The following is a 19,388-nucleotide window of genomic DNA, read 5'->3' as shown; positions in this document are numbered from 1 at the left end:
AACAATGTTGAAAAAAGAAATGCAACCAATAATTAAAATTTGCTCCACAGACAAACAGGACGTACATGGTATGACCCATGTGTCAACAAGCCACAACAAGACTAAATACTTTAGAAGATTCTATCTCCAACACAGCTGGTTTGGAGAAAATATTAAAATTATCCTTAAACTGTAGAGTAATGCTTAAACGTAACCTTGAAGTGGAGCAAGGACTAGTTAATGGAGCACCAGTGGTGTTACACAAGATGTGGGGGCCCCCCTGCGAGCCATGCTGGGAGGGCCCCCCAACTCAGCAACAAATCAAGGGTCACACTCTGGGCCAGCCTAGATTATCACACTTGCACAATACACACAAACATGCTGCTGAAAGGATATGCCGCACACTGCACTAGGAGAAAGATATACATATGTGTTTTAATATAACATAGAACACACTGTCTGAGAAAAATTGGCTAAAAAGCCAGAGTGTTTGCAATTGTTTTGTAGGGTAACAGCAATCCAATAGATGCAAGTCACCAACAGAGCACAGGAACATTAAAGTGTTGCTATTAAAAATTCCATGCCACAATGAAAACATGTCCAACTGGCTGCACAAGGTAGACCAGTGTCGATATGTAATAACAATATAGTAAAGCTTGCCAGGCCACATTTAGACATATCTAGATTGGTTGCACCAAAATGGCAGTCGAAGCAATAACACTCATCAAGAATAGAACACACATTGAAGCCTGTGTCTCTGTGGCCTCTAACAACACGGCCAAACTCTTTAAAATCTGAAAAGAACTGGTCAATCCTATTGAGGTCTTTACATCTCCTGTTCCCTCGCAGGCCCTCTTTATGGCTCTGTCATCTCACTTCTACGCTAAAACTCAGGACATCCTGTCCTCCATCTCCTCTTCCTCTCCCTCTTCCTCTCTCGGCCCCCCTTTGGCCATCTCTACCTCTCTTCCTCCTTTCTCCTCTTTCTCTCTGACAACACCTGACGAGGTTTCTAGACAAGTCCGATCTATGAAAGTGTCATCCAAACAGGTGCTCTCCTGCTCCATCAGAACCATCAAGAAGCATATTGACACCCTCGCTCCAGCCTTGACCGATTTCTGTAATCACTCTTTCCCCTCTCCCGTTAAGCACTCCCTTATGCACCCACTCCTCAAGAAGCTTTCTGCCGATCCTGCCTGCTCGACAAACTATCGCCCAATATCCATCACCCCTTTCCTGGGCAAACTGTTGAAAAAGTTGGCCATCTCCCAGCTTACTCTCCACACGGAATCTGTTGGTTATCTCCATGACCATCAGTCTGGCTTCAGTGCCAGAGACACGGAAACTGCTGTCCTGAACACCTGTGAAGTTCTGCTCTCTAACCTTGATTCCAGCATTCCTTCTGTCCTCATCCTCCTTGATCTTTCCTGTGCTTTTGACACGGTCAACCATGCCACCCTGATCAATCCTGATCAATCGACTCCATGAGAACCTGGGCATCACAGATCAGGCCCTTGAGTGGCTGACCTCCTTCCTCTTGGACTGCCTCTCCCAGGTCCAACTTGGTCCATTCTCCCGCTCCATCCTCTCACTCTGGTTTTTCAACCTCTATGTGGCCCCTTTGACCCACCTGAACTCTACATTCTCCTCTAACTTTCAGTGTTATGCTGATGACACTCTGCTTTCCTTCAGGCTCCCCTCAGACTCCTCTCATCTCTTGCTCATTCCCGACTGTCTATCCGCGATTCAGGATTGGTGTGCCTCCAACTATCTCTGCTTTAATGTCAGTAAGAAGGAGATCCTTCTCATTTGGACTCCTGCCCCTGCTTTCCCTCTCTCACGATGGCCGCCCGCCATGGGCCCTCTTCCTTCACCTTCCTGTGAGGCAAACAACACTGTTGTCATCTTTGACTCCACTCTCTTTCTCTCCTCACATCTCAGATGTTGCCAACAAGTCCCACTACCAGCTGCTCCTCCTCAAAGGGACTCTTCCCTTTCTCACTTTCCCCCAGAAGCTCACTGTCTGCAGAGCCCTGGTTATCTCTAGGCTGGACTACTGCAACAGCGTCTTTCTCAATCTGCCTTTATCTACTATCCAGCCCCTGCAACTAATCCAGAAAAGGACTGCAAGACTTATCCTTGGCCTCAAGCACAGGGATTGTATCTCTCCAGCCCTGAAGTCTCTCCAATGGCTCCCAGTTGCTGCAAGTATCAAGTTCAAGACCCTTTGCATTGTCCACAAGGCTTTCTGGGCCAGGGGCTTGCACTACATCCAATGCTCTCTTCCAAAATATCTTCCTTCTCAAGCCCTTCGCTCAGCTACCTACAACTCTCCAAGGTTTAGACGCTTCTCCAGGAAGAGAGTGGTGGGTAGATCACTCTCCTCTACAGGTGCCTCCTTCTGTAATAGCCGCCCTGCCCCTCTCAAGCTTTATCAGACCACCTGAAGTTCTGGAAGCAGCTCAAAACTTTCCTCTTCTCCTCTGCTTTCTCTCTCTCCCTCCCCTGCTGGCCTACCTGACCTACTTGTCTACTGTACCGACTGGTAGCTTGGCTACCCTCAGAGTCTCACTGAGTCGAGACTCTTTCTTGATCAGTCACCCTTGCACTGCCTCTCGTCCTACCATGCACTTAGGGGCTGTAACTGTAACCCTACATTCCCTTGTTCTCCTTGCACTACCCAGAGCTGTGCTGCCCTGACAGCACTTACTCAGAACATTGCTGCCCTGTTTTCCCCCTCCCCTCTCCCTTGCACTTCCCCCGTCCCTTTCCTCTTGCGCTTCTCATTATCGCACTTGCACAATCTGAATGACACAAAGCCTAGTATGATTGTTTGTCTTGTCCTCCCTCTATCTTCCATCCCTTGTCTTGTTGCGCCTAGAAACACTTGTGTGCAGGTGCGTTATAAATGACTTATATCATATCATTTGATCACAGATGCCCAGAAAAATATACAATGCTGCAGTAAGAAACGGCTGACTGGCAGCACCCAAATGGCAGTCTAGCCAGGTAATTCACTTAGCAGGACTGCTTTATCATAAATGCCCCATTAAAAAAAAGTCATACAAAACTGAGGAATGACTAGACTGGCTGCACCAAAATGCCTCTCTAGCCACTAATACCACATATCATGCCTGCTTAGCCTGGACATGGACAGCCATTATAATTTGTCGTATAATCCTGCCCCCCCACACATCCCCTCTCCCTCCCACCCCAACCTCCAAAATCAGCTCCTTGGCCCAGAATTACCTCCACGTCCCTCTTCCTTGCCCCAGAGCTTATGGTTGAGGCTCCTTGCCTCATAGGTAAGTACTGGAATGAGGAAGAGTGGGACTAGGAGTAATGAAGATTACAGGTAGCTAAATCATGCATTACTTCCATGTACCTCTAACTCACCCCAGTACTGGTGTATGAGGCAGAGTGCCTTTTACACAAGTACTGTCTCATACACACTGGGACGAGGAAGAATAGGGCTAGGAGTAATGAACATTACCAATAAGTAATCCAGGCATTAAACACAAGTATTGGTGCAACACCATAGAGTTGACTGGGATTCAGCACCCCCCCCCCCCTGAAATGTTGGGCTATGTTGACCAGACCTGGCTGACCTTCAGAGCAGTTGCCAGACAGAAAAGGACACAGATGTTAAACAGCACCTGGGTTTCTCTGTTAACAAGAACCCACCAATTGCTAACATAAAACAATTCACTGTTAATACCTGCATTCAAATGCCAAATTTTTTAGGCAATTGAAATCGTGATGTGGGTTTAATACTTGCATGCCAGGTGAGTGATTGTAAGGGTAGAGAGGAACAGGAGACCACTCACAGCAGTACATAGGTGGGTGCTTTAAACCTTAAAGAAGAGAGTTAACTGCTTGTAACATTAAAGCTGCAGTAGAATAGTCTCATAAAAATGAATAAAGAAATTAGATGACCCAAACAAATAAGTTTGCCCCTCCCACACCGCCCATGAAGTTTGCACCCCTCCCAACATTTGAAGGGTTAGCCCCCGAAATGTAGGTTTTGTTGCGCCGCTGAACGCAAGCACACACACCATTCACCATATACACACACGCACACCCAGCCATCCATACATTTAAGTGTGCATTCTTTCACCATACTGGCACACCCAGGCAGCCATCCATACTTTTAAGTGTGCACCCTTTCACCATACAGGCACACCCAGGCAGCCACCCATAAAATTACGTGTGCACCCTTTCACCATACAGGCACACACACCCAGGCAGCCACCCATACATTTAAGTGTGCACCCTTTCACCATACACTCACACAGCCAGCCACCTAAACATTTAAGTGTGCACCCTTTCACCATACAGGCACACCCAGGCAGCCACACGTATATTAAAGTGTGCACCCTTTCACCATACACTAGCACAGGCAGCCACCTATACATTTAAGTGTGAACCCTTTCAACATACATTCACACACGCACACATCAGGGGGTTGAGGGGAGCCCTAACACTTAAAAAAGAAATTGGGCCTCATTACAACTATGCCGGACTGTAAACAACGGTGCTGGTAAGCTCACCGGCACTGTTGTTTCCGAGCTGGCATATTACAGCTCTGTGGGCGGTTGCCGTCCTGCCAGGCAGGTCAGACCTGCCGGGCAAAACGGCACCCACCCGCATAGTTTTCATGGAAACACAGGCACCGTTATTAACGGTACCAGTGCTTCTATGGTCCCCATTCCCATAGAGTCCGATAGGACTTTATGGAAATGGGGACTTACCATTTGCTGGCGCCTGACTTCCCAGACCACCAGGGTTGTAATCCCTCGGTGTTACCGGGAAGTCGGGCGCCGGTAAATCATTACGGGTTTGGCAGCAACCTGCTGGTAGCAATGGCACGGTTGCTGCCAAACCCGTAATGAGGCCCATTGTTTCTTTTTGAAGTCACTCTGACTTCATAAAGAAATTATTTCTGTTAGATATATATATTTTTTTCTACAAGAGGGGGCCCCGCCCAGGACATGTGCTGGCGGGGCTACCCGCACCGCGGGGGCTGTGGGGGCCCCTGTTACGACAGTGTGGAGCACTGGGTACAGTTGTTGGCTTTCAAACATACCCACGTGACAACAACATTCAGTTTGTCAATATTCCCTTTGACAAACTTTCAGAAGAATAGGGCGCTCAACAACTCGATTCCTTCTCTTCAAAGAGATGTATGTACGCAGAGAACAATTTTCTCTAACTCTAGCATACACAGTCACCATTCATAAATCACAAGGTCTTACCCTAGACAAAGCATTGATAGATATTGGTAACACAGTCTTTAAAGAAGGCATGAGCTACGTATCACTATCACGCTTACGTACACTTGACGGTCTATTTCTAATCAACTTTGATGCAAGTAAAGTAAACACTGATATCATTTGCATTTTAGAATACAATAGACTACGTTCACTATACACCACCCATCTAGAAACATATCCTGTTCCACAAAAAGGAAAACGTTGTAAAAGAAAACTAATTCAAATAGAAATGCAACAGGATCTGACTGCAAATCCTCAAAAGAGAAGAAAAGAAGCTAATACTTCATCAATTAACACAAACAAAGAAGAACCTATTACTCAAAGTAACTCAGGTACTTCTTCAAAGAAGCACACACACTCCAAAAAATGACTTGGACACAGAACTATCTGGTCCATTAAAATTTTCAAATATCACTGGTGTAAATTGCTACGCAAATGTAGCAATCAATATTCTATTTCAATTGCCACCAATTGTTGACAACATTTACTTACACAGTACAGACCAACTGTGTTTGCAAATGTTAGTACTTCATAGAAACGCAACAAACAATCCTGACAACACGTATAGTGTTCAGGGAATAAGACAAGAATTGGACTATTCTGCTGGAATGGTGAAATTCACTATAAACTCACAAGGAGATCCACAAGAATTTCTAATGTACTTACTACAAGTACTGGAAAACAAAAACATACCTATAAATGAGATCTTCCAGATTTCATACATGTGGAAACATCCATGCAATCTCTGCAACAATGTGACACAGGAACAAATCCCTAAGGAGAGCTTTCTGTATGTATCCATACCTAATTGTGAATCCGTTCCATTTCAGCAACGTGTACAAAATGCAAACCATGGCAGATTATGTACTACCTGCAATTCAGATAATCGCTCCACCTTACTAATACAAACACATAGTAAATGCGTAAAACTAATGTGTCTACGTTACAATGCAGATGGTACCAAAAACAACTGCAAGCTGACTGGATTCACACATGGTCAAGTATCACTTGGTAAGAAAACCTTCACAACAATAGGTATAATCTACCACGCAGGAGCCACAACCAATGCAGGTCACTACACTGCATATATAAAAAAGAAATGTGGATGGTTCGAATGTAATGATAGTACCATTACTCTAAAGCAGAGATTACCAGCAAATCTTGAAAGTGAACATTGTGTTTTTCCCCCCACCAAATATCACACTTTGTCGGGGATTGTGGCTAATGAAAACTGGGGCAATTTGCGCAAGGCAGACATCTGTGGATTCCCACGGGTGTCCTCTTTTGCGAAATGCATGGGGTTCCCTGTTGTCCTTGCTGGCTTAGACACCCTGGGCCCAAATCTGTTGGTTGCCCACATGAACAAAATGTTCTGTGGCGAAAGGCTTGGGGTTACCAGTGGGTTACATGTGAGGTACCGTTTTCATTGGGACACGTGTGGGGATGCGGAAAGATAGGCCATGTGTTGTTGGTGGTGTGTTTCGGTGGGTGGCCAGAGTGAAATGTCCCCGAATTGTCTTCATTTCCAGCCAATTTCAGAGACATTTCCCTGTGTCCACTCACCGAAACATGTCGCCAACAACAGATGTCATACCTTCTCGCGTTCCCACAGGTGTCCCGACAAAAACGGAACCTCACATGTGATTTGTACAAAAAGGTATATTTGGGTGTAGTAATTATAAGTAATGTTGTTTTATGTATATGTGTTTTTGATTGAAGGGTACAACATTTTCTGCTATCCCCCGTGTTAGGTAAGATTTCCACATAGCTGGTAAATCTTCCTTTCCTGGTTCAACCTCAGAACTTTTTGCTTTTCTAGTGGGATATTTTTCATTAATACCTCAGTGAGTGGGAACCTTTTTCCACACTCGCCTAATCTTTAACTCTTTTTATGGGTGTCATTTTTAAGACTCTCCGTAGTGTGTTTTTAAAAGTTATCAGGTCTAACAACTTATTGGCAATAAGTGCCTGTTGTTGCTGGGTTGCCCTAGGGGCTCCCGATTTAACTGTCTTGTGCTAACCTTGAGTGAACTACAGTTCCCAAGGGTAGAAAGGATCTTTGGATCCCTTTTACATTTTATTCTGTGAAACCAGCACACCCCACCTTATGTGGAGTGCTGGGGAGATACGATGTATCCCCTTTCACATGAAAACTGTAAGAATTCTGTTACAGTGACAAGCTTACCTTTAATGGCTAGTGGAAGTGATACCTTTTACTAATTTGGTGCACCTTTACCACGGGCTGTAATCACAGCTGCAGTAAAGGCACCTAAGGGTGCTCACTTTACCAAAATGGCCCCCGTCTCTTTTTCTGTCATTTTAGTGTTTCTTGTCGTTTCTTGTTCCTTCCCTTGACATCCAGGGCATGACATTCCTTTGGTTAAGTTTTGTATTTGGCAGTAGTCCCCTGGACACCCTACCCAGGCTCCAGTCAGTCTGTAAGCACAGGAAGTGGGGGAAGAGTCCAAAACTCCCTCATCCTTTGTCTTATGCCTTCCTTCAACTGGGACAAATCCCAGTGGGAGGCTGGCTGTCCTGATTGGACAACCAGACGCCCCTTTCTTGTAAAATGCAGGGAAAGAATGCAGATGTTGTGCTGTAGTTTCTGATAAATACTGGAAACCTGGAAGCTGAAGTCATGTTGACCACTGGAACAGAAAACCAAAGAGGATGGTGAAGGAAAAGCGGCAGGAATGATTTCCAGCGACCGGAGATCCTGCTGTGTAACCAGAGCCTGCTGCAGCCCTTCATTCCAATCGACCTGGGGTCTCTCAAAACGACGACCCAAACCCAGAGCCTAGTGAGACCCACTAGACTAAAGAAGACCTGCATTTTGAGCCATCCAAGGGTTGCTGCAACCTTGCGTTCTTGCAATACCCCAATATCATGGGACCTTCAGCCACTGTGCGGTGCACAATCTTTTGAATTCTGAATCTCGCTGAAACTTCATGGGCATCCGGGTGCTTCTCCAGAGACACGAATCGAGTCTGAAAATTCCCTTCACAGGAGTGCCGGACCTTGTAAACGACTAGAATTCAACCGTGATTTTCCGTCTTCTTCTGTGCTCCTTGAAAAGGTGCCAAACCCGCAGAACTGCATTCAGCCGTGAGAGAAGTCTTGCCTAGAGCCTTCTTCATTGATCTCTGCTGCAAAGTCCCTTCTGAGTTCTTGTGTTCAGTCTCTAGGACAAGGAATCCACTGACCGGGTATTTGGCTGCAGTCCCTGAAGTTCTCCTGCTGCAATCTCTTCTTCATTGCTGAGGTACTGTGTTGGCCTGGGTATATACTTACCTTAAGGCTGTTGGGATTTCTGTGCAGCTGTGGGGTGTCTTCTGTGATTGGGAGGTCCCTCATCCAGTGCACTCAGTCCCACTGCTAGAATCCTGCTGGGGTGTCTTCTGTGAAGCCACTGGACCCTCTTCTAGCCCTAGAAGTAAAGTACACACCTGTTTGCCCAGTTTTCCTAAGGAACTCTGACTTTTGCTACTAAAGAACTTATTCTAACACTGCCTGTTTGTCACTAGTCCTAGTGACCCGCCTTCTGCCACTGAGAACACTCATGCCCCAAAAATAAAGGAAAGACTTTGAAGGGATTGGGACTTCTGCCTAGAAAATAAATCAAGTGTTTTACTTACTTGTAAAGAGTTGGTTGGTAACTGTAATTCTTAGAGTGAACAGTTACAAAAGTTATTACTGATCTTGAATGTGTGATGCACTATTCTTAAAAGTATGGTTAATATCTTTTCTTCCTTAGCCACTGTTTTGCCAGTCTAAAAGACAGTAGATGTAAAGGTGTTTACTCTCCTGTGATTAGGTTGTGCCTCTTTACAAAAGTAATGTGTTGTTTTCACCAGATTATTCCTGTAGGGTTATTGAACGAGTGACCTCCAACTGTTGGTATCACCAGGCTAGTCAAGTTAGGATAACTGTATGAGTGTCCACCAACTGGGTCTTGCTTCCCCTGACTTGCTGCTAGCCTGTCCTTAATAAGTCTACATTAGGTTGTTGCCTACCTAGAATAACTGTTCAATAAAGTGTGACATTGGGTTTACTTTCCCCTTCATTGTGAAGTTAAAGTATTTGGGTTTTACTTACCTTGTGTTCTTGTGTTAGCTGTGTGCCACCCAAAACAAGTTACCAGAGTTATTGCTTACCTCAATCTGGGGTTCCCTGATTTCCAAAGCATCTGTAATTGCATAATACCTCCTTAGGTTTTACTCACCTGGTATAATATGTTATGACACAAGTGGTTATAGGTTTCTACTGCACCTGAATAAGTGTTTCACTATTCACCAAAAAGTACATTGTCCAGTTGACTTTTTATGTGATTTGTTCCAAGAGTCACTGTACAACCAGAAGGGCCTACTGCCCTTGTATTACCAAAAGTAATCTGAAAGTAACCATTGGTCTTTTACTCCCAAATAATAGGCTTGACTTATACTATATGTGTATAACAGGGTTTTGACTTCCCTAGAACTACTGTTAGGTGTTCCAAATAAGGTTTATACTTGGGCCTGTTGCTTTCAAGTATAGTGTTGTGTTTTATATTGTGATTTCATATAATGTGTTAGTACTTACTTAACCCCTAGATTAATCTGGGCCTACCTGTATTTAAACAAATCCTTTATTTTAGTGTTTCAGTGTTTCTTTGGATCATTTGTATGACAATTTCACTTGTACTGTATCTACTGCCCTCTCTCCCTCCTAAAATAAGCCTGGCTGCTCTGCATATGCTGCCATGTACTCAGGTGGTACAGTCTTATACTAAGAGTGGAGTCTTGTACTGCCTCAGATGAATGGTTTTGAAGAAGTGGGTAGCACTTCAGAAAAACTGTCCTAACACCCTGTGCTTCTGGGCTTTGTGAATGCTACTTGTGTGTTGTCTGCGAACTCTAGAGCTGCTACATTGGGGGTGAGTATAACATAAGGAGCTCATAACAAATTCAGAATGCACTGGTCCAAACCTATGAAATTCAGTGAAAACATGTTGTTTAATGGACGTCATGGTTAAGTTGCACTAATACAAACACATACAATTCAGTGAAGAATCTTTGTTAAAGGGACGTTATGGTTACAAGTAAAACCGAAACCCCCCAGAAATCTGCGAGTTATAGTAAGCTAAGTAAGCATAACTGGCACCACCACTATGCACTGCTAAGACCAACAAACAGGACATCAAAGATGACATCACAAATGTCATTGATGACATCACATATGAAATTATTTTGATGAAAAGTCCCTTTGAGTGATTGTGCTTACAATGTTGGTAGAAAGATATCAGGGGTGATTGTGAGCCCACCCATGAAGTACTTAATGTATTAAAACATGTACTCATCTAAGCAAAATATTATATTGGAGTGTTGTTGTTAACCCAGGAAGTGTCGTGGGCTGATTAGATCGGCCCAGGGCTGAAAATGAAACTGATCAGGCCGATTCTATCGACCCTGAGTTATACCCTCCAGTAGGAGGAGTTTAGCAGCCCATGTATGAACAGTCTTTTAGTTTCCTTCCACTTCAACTCCAGACCCCTCCCGCCAACTCCCCTGACAATCCCCACCTCTGGAGTAAACCATTTCTTAATGTAAATAAGCAACAAAAAATAAACCTTCTTTTGGAAACTGGTTGTGCTAATGTATAGTAGAGTGTTTTATTTTATTGGGACATAAGCAGTTGTGGGTTTTGTAACATAGGTGTGGGGTCTCTGGCCTATAAGTTGATAACTCTCTCACCCCCACATCCTTTTGTCAATTGGTGCTGCCCACCCTTTGCAACATTCTCAGCTGCACGTGCACAAATGACTTTCGAAGTTCGGGCACTTCTCCTGCTGGTGGTCTGCTTTCAATTCGGCTAGAAGATTTTGAAGTGCCCTTTCGATGAAAAGCATCTGAGTCCAAGGTACCAAGTCCTCCTTGTCTAATCTTCATGTGGCTATAGGGACTGAAAGATTCTGGTCAGAACGAGATTTGGCAATAATGTGGATTGATGGGTTTTCGTGCAATGCTTGGTTTTGTAGCCTATTGCATCTATCTTTCTTCCCAAGAGGTAAGGTGGTGTCTAGGAGTATACACATTCATTGTTTTTGCGAATGGTAGTTTTCTAGTGTTAACTTAACAAAGTGGGTAAAGCACTGATCTGAGTTCAAACGACCCAATATGCTGTACAAACGGAATGGTCTTTGCACTTTGCTGAACCCAGTGAGGCAGACATTGACATCATGATTCAAAAAAGCGAAAAAGCCCCAATGTGTTCCGGTTTTCCTGTAGCATGCCCACCTTCCTGCCTCAAATGGTATTGCCCACGTGTTTCAACTGAATGGCCTGAGCATGTGCAGCACATCTGCATATGCACAATCAATTGTTGAAGTCCGGGTCCGAGTTGTGCTGGTTTGCAGAAGTTTTCTTTTCTGGCGTACAGTATGGCCTGAGCATGTCTAGGGTGTCTGCATATGCACAATTAATTGTCAAAGTCCAGGTCCGTGTTGTGCCGATTTGCAGAAGGTTTCTTTTCTGGCGTCCTGTTTTTAAATGCAGGGCTGGAATGTCTCAGTGGGCCCCAGGAGATTTCCAGGTAAGCGGCTCATGCACATGGCCTCTTTTTTTTGGGGGGGAGGGGGGCACATAATACACAATGTAGTGGCCAGGTGGCTGTGCATAGTTTAATGTTTCATTTTGTTAGTAATTAACATTCCTTTTGTTGTACTTTTGTTTAGTGACTATCTACTTGTGTTTGGGGTGGGCAGGCTCAGCCAGTCTCTGATCACTCACTGGTGTGATGGGGGAGGGGGCATCCAGCATGGGGTCGCTGGAGTGAGTGGCGCAGATGGGTTTATGGAAAGTGAAATGAAGGGATTTGAAAATGGTAAATTTCCAACAGGGAGGTGCTGTATCTTCTGTGTGTAGTTGGTATTTGTATAGTTTATTTTACTGTGAAAAACCGACAGACGTGCCATTGTTAAAATGATAACTTTGATTTGGATCAGTCCGTTGGCAAGCAAGTTGCTCCCTAAGGAATCTCGCACTTTTCGCCAATCTAATCCTGCAGCCTTTGTTGTTCAAAGCTCGCTTTCCTCCCTGGCACCCTCCTCTGTGTTTCAGCTGGACGCTTTTGTACCCCAACCTGCTCGCAGTCTATGACCACCTTTAGACCTTTTTAACATGAGGCAGAGCCAATCCGTCATGTCATGAAAAAAAAAAAAAAATAGAAGCCCCCTACTCTCATTCAGCCGGATCTCTTGCATTTTATGGCATGCTGGGCCCATTTGCAAAATAATCGATTTCATACAAGGTGGAAATAGCACTAACTTGCAGCTGAGGCAGCCCATTTTATCAGATCTTCTATGTATAACTTAGTACAAGTTTACAATTCGAACATGAAGATTCTTTAATTAATAGTTCATGCAACATTATCTGTGGGAAGAAGGTCAATGTGTTTTTTTTTTATAAATGAGTTTTGCGCTGGATTTGTTTTCCAGCTGACGTCAGATACTTAAAGGAAATGCCATGTAACGCAATATAGCGCTTTGGTCACAGTGGCTCTGGATATGTGGCGGAGAGACCCGCAGTGGTGAGCTGTTCTGTGGGCGACATGTGAATGTTGTGACCCTCAGCAGAGACCTTGGCCGTTTGTGTATGGCACACTTCCTTCTTGGCGGTACCCCATTGCTAGACTTAGGTCAATAGGTCCTTTTTCTTGTGCAGTGAACCCTATGAGGTCAGAAATAGGGACTGCACTATGCAAGAGGAATTCATCATGCAGCCTAGTAGCCAGTACAGGGGAGATGAAACAGATGTATAATAAGTCAGGTATCCAAGAAAAAAAGGCTAAGTTACAGCAAGCAGTAGTAGCACAACATGATGAATGAGAAACAGGTGATACATCTCCTGTTAATAATTGGGATACATATTAGGTGGGAAGCAATTGATACAATTGCACTGAGCGTGTGTACTGAAACTCCTTTAATGCGAACAGCCGACACATGTTTCAAGCTCAGCTCTTCTTCTAGGGCCCTGATATTTAAAATAATACATGATACAATATTGATAATTGATCATTTCCCGGCCGAGAATCCCTCGATTCTCGGCCGGGATTCCAGCTGCCTTGTCCATGGTGGGGGTTGTGACAGCCCCTCAGCCAATGAGGAGGTTCGAAGCAGGCCATCCCGGCTCCGAGCCTTCCCGTGGTTGAGAAGCTGCCTTCACCCCCCGCCGGGGAATCAGGTAAGGTTTATTTTTTTTCTCTGTCATCTTTCGGGAGCGGACGCGCTGGGAACACTTCTGTTCCCAGTGCGTCCACTCCCGATGGCCACCATGGAAAGGGAAAACGGACTCTGTTTTTCCTTTCACGGTGGACATTTTCTTGGTCATTTTTTTGCCCCAGTCATTCAGATCTTGCGGGCTGGGGTACTAATAGCAATATGCCGGTCGCAGTGGAGGCATTACTGACTCGGTAATGCCCCTGTTGATCGGGGCATATTGCTTAATTATAAGATAAACATAAAAAAAGCATAAAACAAAAGCAGCAACGGGGTGCATTGTCAATCCCAAACCCCAAATTATATATATACAAGTAAAACGCAAAAAGATACATTTCCCACATTAATTCCATATCCAGGTAAGGAAGCACAAAAAGAGAAAGACATGTATGTAATTAAGTAAACATGGATTAATAAGTAACAGGATGTTGCGTGCATTGTGTCGCACCAAATAATAACATTGAAATGGCATGCCCCCTACATGTACCTTGTGCTCCCTTGTGTACCGTATCCAAACTAAAAATCAAAAACATGTTGCATAATTGGTGTTAGCTACTTCATACCCATCACATTCTACAACTAACACAACACAATACTAGTCAGTCTCATAAGAGAAACTTAAGTGCCTGACTGATTACCCATCAAAAATAACACTTACCTAATTTGTTTCAATTCTGGTGGATTCACCCATCACATATCTACAAAAATGTGTATTTAAATGAGAGATAATGACCTCCAGGGAAAAAGTCATCTGTGTACCCATGAATAACTGGCCAGCCAATCATATATAATATAAAAAAAGATTATTATTACCATATATCTCCTTGCTATTGCGGCACATCAAATCACTGCTGGAAGTCCAAATTGCCAAAAATGAGGGGCAAAGGTTTAGCAGCATTCCCAATCGATTGCAAATGAAAACACAAGCAAAACAGAGAGCTAGAGTGAGTGCTGGGGGAATTAGCATATATCCCCACAGTCTAATCCACCCCATTTGCATATCACTGCTGTCCCCATAGTCTATTACTAGAATCAAGATTCAAAAGATGTACCCGGACCCAGCCTTTCGCCTACTAACTCTTAGCGTGTAAGCGGCTTCTGCCGTTTGTAAAGTTATTTAAGCTTTTGGCCCCTCGACTGCTAATTCTGATTTTAATAAATGGCCCAGCCCGCCCGCCATCTTGGTTGGGCTGGGTTCTGCATCAGCATAGGCACTGGTAGCCTTTACCCTCATGGGTTGGAGGGGCGCGTACATAGCACGCCAAAGAGAAAAATAGTGAGCTTGTAAGCTGTTCATATATATCACCTTGTAAGCTTTAAATACCATTTTCGCAGACTAGTATTCATGTAATCTGTTCATTCGTGTATCCTTATACACCTAAAATAACCCAAAATTAGAAAAGCGTATAGGACCGCACATAAACACTCCACGGCCAGGTCGATCTATTGGCTCTTAATAGTAATTACACCATAGAAGCAATCTCTGGCACGTTAGCTGTATCTAATAGAAGGTGTGAATACTAATACCTAAACATATTTGCCATAACTGACCCTGATTAATATAGTGCGAGTCCCTGTTAGGGAGAATTCTCATAAATGTGCTAATTCCCTTCACCTTAGAGACCCCCAGAAACTTTGCTGGATTTTGAGGACTTGATTTTTTTACCTGGAGAGAGTGTGTACACTCTCTCATGTATTTTGATGTGTGTTATACTCTTGTGTTCTTTGATTATGGAGTTTTAGATAACTCCATTGGCAACATCTTTTCATGTGTGTCACACAGCACCCTCAGTGCAGTAAAACAGGAAAGCATTTTGGGCTGTCCCAAAATTTAAACACCTTCTCTGGGATAAACTACTGTTTCCCAGAGAAAGTAGAGTTAAATTGACTTTACTAGTCTTTTTTAAATTCCTAGACTCAGCACACACTATCTTCCAATAAAGTGCTGGAGGGGTTACCTAGTATCCCCTGTGTCTAGAAACTTACATAGCAGCCAAATGCTACCCTTTCCTATCAAAATGGCTGGTGGCAGTGGTTTTTCCCGACCGCGAACACCGGTAGCTAAAAATCACGGGAGCCATGTTTTTCAAGATGGTGTCTGAGCCCCCTTTATTTAAACAGGTCCCGGTCTTTTTTTTTGCCATTTCTTTTTGGAAAGGTCCTTCTAGAGTTTGTCTCTGCGCAACAAACCAGGTTTGGTCCCTTTGTTCCTACGCCTTTGGCGAGCTTTGAGACTGAAGACTGCCTCTGGCGCCCGAGTGTCTGGTGTGGGCATGAAGTGAGGGAGGTCCCAAACTCCCTGTGTTTAGTCTCCTAGGAGACCCAAATGCACTCTGGTGTGATTGGCTGGCTGACTGTCTGGTAAGGACAACCACTCTGTTGGGTGAGTGGCCGCTAGGCTGCAATGAATGGGAGGAAACTGGATAAAAGGCGAGTCTCTTGATTTGGAAGGCAGAGTGGACCACTGGAACAAAAAAAACGATGACGAGCTGGAAGAGCACGGCTGCTGCAACTCCTGGACCGTTGGTTTTCCCAGTGAAGCTCTGCTGCAGGTCCGAATTGCCAAGTTCATCTTGTCAGAGAAGCCCTTCAAGGACGACTTCTCCCTTTGAGTTGGCGGGAGCAATCAACTCGTAAGCCACCTGGACACCATTCTCAGAGCTGGTTGTATTTTCCTCTGAGTGCTGCAGGAAACCGAATAACCAGGGAGAAGGACACCAGTTTGTGTGCTTGACTACAGCTACCGGAATCAAAGATTTGCCAGTTTGACAGCTTTGTGACCAGTCCCGATGCAGTGCAGGAATCCCCCGATGTCCTCCCTCTTGTCCCCATGACTGAGGCTCAGGAACAGCGAGATCTGCAGGAACTGCCAGGAACAGAAGGCTTCACCTGCATTTTTTTCTTCAAAATAAGGTACTGTGAAAACCTGACCGAGAGAACTTACCTCTCACTGTGAAAGTGCGTGAAACTTTGGCATCTTGCAGGCCTAGTCAGATTGTGACCCGAAATATGAATCTTTCTTCTATGAACTACTTCTGAGAACCATGGCAAAAAGACTCTAGCCCATTGACTTTGGCCTACCTATTGCATTGAATCGACTGGGTCTTTCCCTTGTGTTTGTTAATGGGTTTAGTTTTGTTCTCACGTTCTGTGTTGAGTTGCTGTTCGTATTCACAGTGGATTCCCCCCAGAATGCTGCAGAGGGATGCGTGGTGAACCAGTTACTTCATTGGTACTCCTGATCCGAATGGTTTAGCAGGTAAGTGTCTTTTGTTCCAGCCGGGTAAGTTTGTAGAGTTGGGCAAATCCTGCTATTCAGGTAAGTGTCATTCAGGCTTTCACTCAGAGTTCAAAGATGTGGGGCGCTGCGCGGAGCGCGTCTAATTATTGTTTGTATTTTACTGGTAAACCCAAGTTCGTGAAACAAAATGAGCAGCATGCGCGATTTGGCGGTTTAGAGTTCAGGTGAGTACGGGCTGCATTGGGCTGGCACAGGGATCTGCAAATACACGAGCGCTACCTGATTTTCTTGTCTTTTCTCTTCCCAGGGTCTACTGAGCGTTGTGCGGTGATCCAGAGAGACAATCCGAAGAGTGGAGATCATCTGATGACTGAAGCTGGTTTGATAACTGGAGACGATCCGATGACTGAAGCTGGCCCAATGACTGGAACTGAGGATGCACGCATGTGAGTTGGAAATATTTCTCAAAGACAGGAGCGCGGTGAGCGTGTTGCTTGCTAAGCATACAGAAAACAACATGAGCACTGAATAGTGTTGGGGTGTGGCTTATATAGCCAGCCACGCCTAACAACTAGAGCGCACAGGTAGCTCAGTATATTTCCTCCTCCTCAATGGCCACAGGAAATTAGCAGGAAGTGGTTATACCATGAACCCCAACAGACATGAAACTAGGAGGCATGATTACAAGGATGCTAGAGAAGGATGTCCTTGGTTTAAGAGTGCATGTGCCTAACCTGCCAGGCCCTGATCCATCTTGCCTCAGCCAGCCATCCAGTATTCATGACAAATATCAATTTTCCACGTGAAACATATACAACTGTGTTACAGCTGTTCAATATTAATTCCACCACAGTACACCAAGCCAACTATAAAAACGAGCATAGTTTTGATCCAGAAGTCAAAACAAGAAAGGCAGATTAGATTTTCACAGTGAAAAAAAAACTTGCTTGAAATCTCCCTTAAACGGAAAGAGCCATAGCTCTAAAAGGTCTGAAATGCAAATATAGGAATTGGTTATGAGCCCAAAAAGCACAATTATATCAACATGATAGAGAAACCATGCTTAAAGCAATAAATTCTACAAATTCAGCTCAAACATGGTCTTTACTAAATCTGGCAAACCATGTAGGTCAGATCCCAGTTCAGATCAATGGGGTTAGCAAACAGCAATGGTTACCTCACTTCTCTAACATATTTGTATTTTGTATTTTATTGAAGTTATATAGCCCTTTAATCCAAAGTGCTTTACATAAGAACAGGCAAAATACAACAAGCATGAGATGGTAAATGAATCATAACACGAAAACAGTTTAAAGAACAATTTACAACATTGCAGAGGTGAGGAGGGAGTAGGGAGGGGCAGGGTGAGCAAGGGAAAGGAAATAGTTAGTGGGGGTAAGAGCAGGAGAACAGGGAATGTAAGGGTGAATGAGGAAGAGGAGAGGAAAGAGCGGGACTATATGAAAGCAGGGGGTGGGGAGGATGAGGTAGAGAGGGAAGGGAAGAGCAGTGGTAGGAGGTGAGGAATGAAGGTGAGGGAGAAGAACGAGAAGAAACGAAGGGTGCTAGGGAGGTGAGTGAAAAAGGTAAGATTTGAGAGAAGAGCAAAAGGAAGCGAAGGAGGGGGAAGAGCGGATGTGGAGGGGGAGACGGTTCCAGTGGAAAGGAGCAAGGAGTTGGAAAGATCGGAAGCGGAAGGAAGCACAGGGAGGTGGAGGAAGAGAGAGTAGGAAAAGATTAGCAGAACATATATGCTTAGCCTTTCACGCCCTCCGGTCGATACATCATGACGATTTCAACTGAACCAAATCTACAAATGTCTGAGGAGGATATTGAGTACCACATAAGAAAATCAAGAGCCCCAGGCCCAGAAGGCTTGAACAATGCAATGTTCAAACAACATCCGAAAGCGTGGGCAACCATCCTGTATAACATTGTTTTCAATATTCTAAAATCTAATGTTATTTCGGATTCATGGCATCACTCTATAATTGCGCCAATATTTGAGAAGGGCGACCATTCTTGTCCATCTAATTACAGACCGGTCATGCTTCTTGACGTGCCTAGGAAAATGTTTTCTCTGATTTATCCTATGAATTTAATCTATGATCTGTCAAACATCAGAAGAGTGATCCAAGCCAAACTGGATCTATGGCTGGGATGGGGACAGCAATTAACCTGCTAACTATCATTGATATTAAAACACATTTGTGATCTATAAAACTTCCTCTCTATCTGGCATTCATTGATTTCTATGTGGCTTTCGATTTTGTCTCAAGGGAGATATTGATGGACAAACTACACCAAGCTCAATGTCCAACCTCAGCACTGCAGAGCAACACCAAAGTCCAGATAAGATTAACACTCGAGGGCAATCTATCTACTCCCATTCAAACATAAAAGAGGTCTGAAGCAAGGATGCATCCTTACTTCAGCCCTCTTTAACTTTTTCCTTTCTGATGTAAAATAAGATTTTGCCAGTTTTGTCACAGATGCCCTGAAACTGGGTCTGCAACAGATTCCAGTTTTATTATATGCTGATAATCTAGTTTTGCTGTCTAAGAATCCACAAGGCCTACACAAATTACTAGATGCTTTTGAAAGTTATGTACAGAAAAATCTATTAACAATTAACCTTAAAAAA

Source organism: Ambystoma mexicanum, chromosome 5p (genome assembly GCF_040938575.1).
Source record: "Ambystoma mexicanum isolate Mex_15411 chromosome 5p, UKY_AmexF1_1, whole genome shotgun sequence".
Lineage (NCBI taxonomy): Eukaryota > Metazoa > Chordata > Amphibia > Caudata > Ambystomatidae > Ambystoma > Ambystoma mexicanum.
Note: the sequence above shows the minus strand (reverse complement) of the source record.